This window comes from Labrus bergylta, chromosome 22 (genome assembly GCF_963930695.1).
Source record: "Labrus bergylta chromosome 22, fLabBer1.1, whole genome shotgun sequence".
In the NCBI taxonomy this organism is placed as follows: Eukaryota; Metazoa; Chordata; class Actinopteri; order Labriformes; family Labridae; genus Labrus; species Labrus bergylta.
The window spans coordinates 14765886-14771885 of NC_089216.1; positions in this window are offsets into that span (position 1 = coordinate 14765886).

Here is a 6000-nt window from a genome sequence, read left to right on the forward strand (position 1 = left end):
ATTTCCCCTCACCTCTAAGTGACCAAGATGTGGCAGACCTTCAAGCTGCTGTGGACCCTACAGCATCATCTGACAACCATGGTCGAGACATTTACTACCACTGTCTTCAAATGTTTCAGTGAACGGTCATTTTATGTCAGTTAGAGGCCTCTATAGTGCATATAGTGTTGTTAAGTTTGGGGATCAAGAACACACACACACACACACACACACACACACACACACACACACACACACACACACACACACACACACACACACACACACACACACACTATATGCTGTATATATAATTCCTATAAATCAATCTTAATGTTGTGTTAATGTTCATGTTACTGTTTATTGTGGACTGTCCGAATATTTTGACAAATTGTATTTTTATGCTTTGGCAACGTTGTTATAGTTACTTTCATGCCAATAAAGCCCCTTTGAATTGAATTGAATTGACTATATTAATAAGGGTTTCAATGTTACACTTATGTTACAATGTTACTTAAATGTTTATATTTTACTGGAAGTTAAGAACAAATCCATATTTGTAAAGAAACGTACAAATAATTGTTAGTGCAGAAAGGAAAAGCCAACACCTTATCCTTTTAGTGTGGTATGGTGCTCAATGAAAAATCAATACATCACAGAACAGAACAGAAAGTTGTCAAAAGAAAGGAGTACACAAACAGAACATCAAAGAACTACAGTTTTTAGAAATAACTTCCAGAGAGGGGGCGTGGTCAGACACAGCTCATTACATTTAGAACAAGAAACTTCACACACATGTTTTGAGGCGCTCTGACACTTATTTAAACTGGTTGAAGAGGAGGAGGTTATGTTAGCTATAAAGCATGCTGCTGGCATCATTCTACATGGGAATAGTTTTTTTTTAATGTTAACTTATGAACACTATCCTACGCTGGCCGGGATGGGGTCACACTCTCTGCAACGGCTGAAACACTAGGATTTTGACGTTGAGGATGAGACAGCTGAGTGTGGGTTCCGTGGCACCTTTCAGCCGTTGCATTTGTTTCTGGATTTGTGCATTTTCTTTAGAATGTGCAGTGTTTCTAAATATGCTGCGTGTTTTTCTCAGTGTGCGTTGTTTCAGCCGTATTATCCCTTTTCAAATACCCAAATAATTAAATGAATGACTGTTTTGCCGAATGAACTAATTAACCATTATATAAAACTATTTAAAATGTTAAAAACTATAAACAGCTTGAACATTTAAAGTGCTGTAAAACAATTCTGCCTCAAAGAAATTAAAAGTCAGTGTAGGCTGACACTGGTCTACACTGCGCTAGATGGAATGCCTCAACCAGGACTTCTTTAAAATCTTTGAAGGAAGTCATGTGTTTAACAGGGAAGGTGATGGTTTTAATGCAAGCAGCGACATTTGGATAACATATTCTGTGTTCCCCAAAATGTGACTCGCAGTGATGCTCAGACTTCACATTCACTTTGAACCTCATTTTCTCCTCCTGAAGGACAGGAACGTGGCCTTGCCCCGTTATCCACTGTAGAAATGCCTCTACAGTGAGTTGTGGTCCTGAAGCCTCCACCTCTGATTCCACTTCATCTGAAGTTAAAAGCAATGACAATAGAATGAGAATGAGATTAGACAGCAAAAACGTCCTCCCGTAGTTTGTCCAAGTATAAGGAGAGTAGTTGAGCAATAATACCAGGATTATTGATGAGGAATAAAATAGAAAGGGCTTTGTTACGGCTACTACAGAGACAAAACTGGATCGCAAATGCCAGAGTGTGCTTAATATGCTGCTGGTTGAAAATGTTAAACAATAGGCTTATATGCTTGTATGATATCTTAATAAAAAGTAAGGAGGAGATACAGTACCTCCACCACTATAAAACAACAAGGCTAATTCCTTTGTTTTTGTTATACATTGAATACATTTTAAGATCAAAAGATGCACATGAAACAAAAGTTTAAATTAAAACATGTTCTGCTATATAGATGTGGTAAACATGAGGAGCATTCTGGTAATATTAAGGTGCTTTGTCCTAAGTTTTTAATGTATATAGATATCAATACCAGGAAATAAAAGCTTAAATTCTCAACTTTTGTCTCACATGCATATTTTATCTTAAACTCGTAAGTCAGGGAAGCTGGTAGCCTATAACAAATGGAGTCGATTTGCCCTGTACAACATCAAGAAGATCAGACCTTACCTGTCAGAACACGCTACACAGCTCCTGGTACAGGCTCTTGTGATATCACACATCGACTATTGCAACTCTCTGCTGGCAGGTCTTCCTACATGCACTATCAAACCCCTGCAGATGATAAAAAATACAGCAGCACGACTTCAACCTTCCTAAAAGAGAACATGTCACTCCGCTGTTCACATCCCTCCACTGGCTCCCAGCTACTGCTCGCATCAAATTTAAAACTCTGCTGCTCGCTTACAAAACAGTCACAAAAACTTCTCCTCCTTACCTCTATAATCCAGGTCTACACTCCCTCCCGCCCACTACGCTTTGCCAATGAAAGGCGTCTGATTCAACCTTCACAACAGGGTCCTAAGATGCTAAATAGACTCTTCTCCTCTGCTGCCCCCCCCGGTGGTGGAATGAACTTACAAACTCCATTCGATCTGCAGAGTCCCTCTGCACCTTTAAGAAAAAGCTAAAGAGCTCTTTATAAGTACCTACGACCTGATGATGGTTTAGATATTGTTGTTGATGATGATAGTAATGATGATGGTGTTAAGAAGTGTTTAATGTAAAATGAAGACACTGACGTCTCACTTTATGTGTATGTGGAAGGAAGAGAGAGACAGACCGTGTGCGTGTCAAAATCCACTTATTAGCTCATCTCAGACAACTGTGTGTGAGACTGAAAGGTTTCCATGGTGATATGAATTCAAAGGGACTGCTATAATTTAATTCTGGGGAATTTAGTTGGATTTAACCTCTGAAACTCCCGATCTGTGTCCAAAGAAAATCAGCACATAACAACATATCTAACAGTTATGTGAGAATGTAGCTTGCTTCTCATTGTTTTAAATCAACATTAACAATAAACTACCGGAACCATATTTGTGTAAGTGGACTTCAGTGTTGTAAACAGCATCCAGCAGTCTGTGCTGTCGCTCGTTTTCCTCTTTTGATCGACGAAATTGCTTCTCATGTTCTGCTATCGTTCTTTTAAACAGATCAAATATCTCTTTAGCAGTAACAGTCAGTCTCTGGTTGATGAAAGATCTCAGTGTTTTAGCTTTAGACATTTTCACACCCGAGCAGAGCAGCTTTTTCTAAACACACACACCGGAAAAAAATAGTAGCCTATCTGGTGTTAGCTTTGTCGCTTTAATCACGTTTGTGTCCCAGCTAGCATGCTAAGCTAATTCCATACTTGTCTTCTTCTTGTGGGTATATTACTGCCCTCCGAAGGACAAACTACCGGACACACTCACGTTTATAGACATAAGCTTCTTTGAAAGTCAGCAGGATTTCATTTAAACGCTAAAACAGATGACAATACTATGAAGAGCCCTGGATCGAGTCTACTCTTCTTCTATTTGTTGTTGTTTTCTGGCGGTTGGCTCACAACGTATTGGTGCATTACCTCCACCTATCTGTAGGTGGTGTAGATCAGAAACCTGAAACACCAAGCTAATGAAGTTAGCTTAGCTTGCAAGCTGGAACTAGCGACAAAGCTCAAATCAGATACCGGTTTTAAATGATGTGTGTGAATAAAAAGCTTCTGTCCATGTGTGAAAATGTCTAAAGTCCAAATACTGAGATCTTTCGTCAACCAGAGACTGACTGCTGCTGCGGAAGAGATATTTGATTTGTTTGAAAGAACGATAGCAGAACATGAGGAGGTAATCTGTCGATCAAAAGAGGAAAATGAGAGACAACACAGACTGCTGGATGTCGTTTTAAAACCTGAAGTCCGCTTACACAGATTAGGTTTGTACAATTTAATGATGTCGACATTTTAAACTGATGGGAAACCAGCTGTCTTAGCTGCTTTTTGTCGGAATGTCCTCACCCCGCCCATTCTGCTGATCCCTTTAAAAACATATTTCTTATAGTCTGTCTGTCAGTCTGCCTCTGTGTGTGTCTGTGATTGGCAGAGAATCATACCTACAGTTCAGCTGAAAGGCTTGGAGAGGGTAAAAGGCTCCAGCAGCACTTGTAGTACGAAGATCAATTTGATGAAGTCCAAGGCAAATTTCCCACTGGGACAATACAGTTCATCTTATCTATCTTATCTTGTCTTAACTTATTAAGTTAATATGACACGTTTCAGCTTGTGACCTTTGATGACCCTGCTGGAGGCTACAAGCTGAATCATGTTGGTCTTAAAAAGTTCATAATTCAAATGGTTGTTTCATTCTGATTTTTTATAGATCTTATTGACTGATATTTCTTTCTCTTATCAGCCCTGATTGGTGAAACCTTAAGTACTTTTATTATTTTTATCTCCTTTATTAATATATTTTATAGGCTTTTTTATCATATTAGTCTGTTATTTCTTATCTGACAATCGCATTTTTGTTTGTAAAATTGTCTGTGAGTTCTTTTGTTTGCTGTCCTGTAATTGTAAATGTATTTTATGTTTTTTGTTCGTACCTGCCTTTAGAGACTACGCATGAAATGTAGCTTTTGTGCTAATTCCGGCATATTGACTTTGATGGGATTTGCTGATTCATGTGCAATGTCCTAATTCAATAAATACAATTTAAATTGTTGTCCTTCTCTTCATTGTGTTGTTTCTTGTTACATCTGTTTCATATTGTGTGTCATGATGGACGTCGCTTTGCTAGCTGCAAAACAAATCTGCCCACAGATACAGTCACCTGAACCTGAACCTGAAGTCCTAGTTTGGTTGTCATGAAACCAGAATTTATTACTTGGATAAGTTATCACTAAAAATCAAACAAAATTGGGCGCAGAAGACGGAGAGGATGGACTTTTCTCATCATTGGGGGGTTTGTGGACAGACTAGAGACACTTATTAGTGTTAGAGGAACATGGTGAAGTGGATTATACAGAATATTCGACCTTTAAATAATTCTACTTACTTGTGGGATGACTTGTCTATTGCTCTCCACTCTTTTCAACGCCATCGATAATTGGTAACCTTGTCAATAAATAATTCAGTATATGTTAGAAGAATGTGCCGACACTATGAAAAGATGTGTGACATCACTGTTTTAACATCTAACAACAGATCACATAGAGAGAGTTTGATTTCATCTTGATACTGTTCATCATTCCACATATTTCTCCCCTTTGATCCTATTTGAATAAGTGCATTAATACGTCATGTTTTAGATGATGAGGACGAGGATTTCTGTTGTGATGAAGGACAGCTGTCAGTCATCCAGTGTTCAACTGTCAGGACTATAAACTCTCCCAGAGCACTGGAGCATGGTGCTGCTGATGCAAAGTGGCTCTTTATGGAAATGTTCTGACTGACTCCAACAGGGATCACTGTCATTACTCTGTTTATGAATCAATCAATTAATCATTTACCAGTCTTCCCCTGGATAAATGCAGATATTTTAAAACTGATGAAAGAGCGAGATCTCGCACTGAAAATGGCCATTAAGACCAAATTGTTCCACGACAAATTTCATTTTGCCATGTTAAGAAATAAGGTGATAACAGGGTTGAGGAAGGCTAGGGCTGATTTTTTTATGACAATAATTAATGAGGCGAGGGGAAATTCTAAATTAATATGGAGTCAGTTAAAAAAGCTCCTGGGTCAACAAACCAAAGCAGGAAAATAAATTGAACTTAGCCTGAATGGAAACCTGACTAAGGACCCAGCTGAAGTAGCTGGAGCTCTTAATCGATACTTTGTCGATTCTGTAGCAACTATTGCACAGAGCTTTTCTGCTAAGCAGGTTAATCTGTGCTTGGCAAACAAAACAGAGCCAGCTTTCCATTTTATAAATGTTAGTGAATCAAAGATCACAGAAATTATTAGATCCCTCAATCCATCAAAAGCAAAAGATGATTTTGGGATGG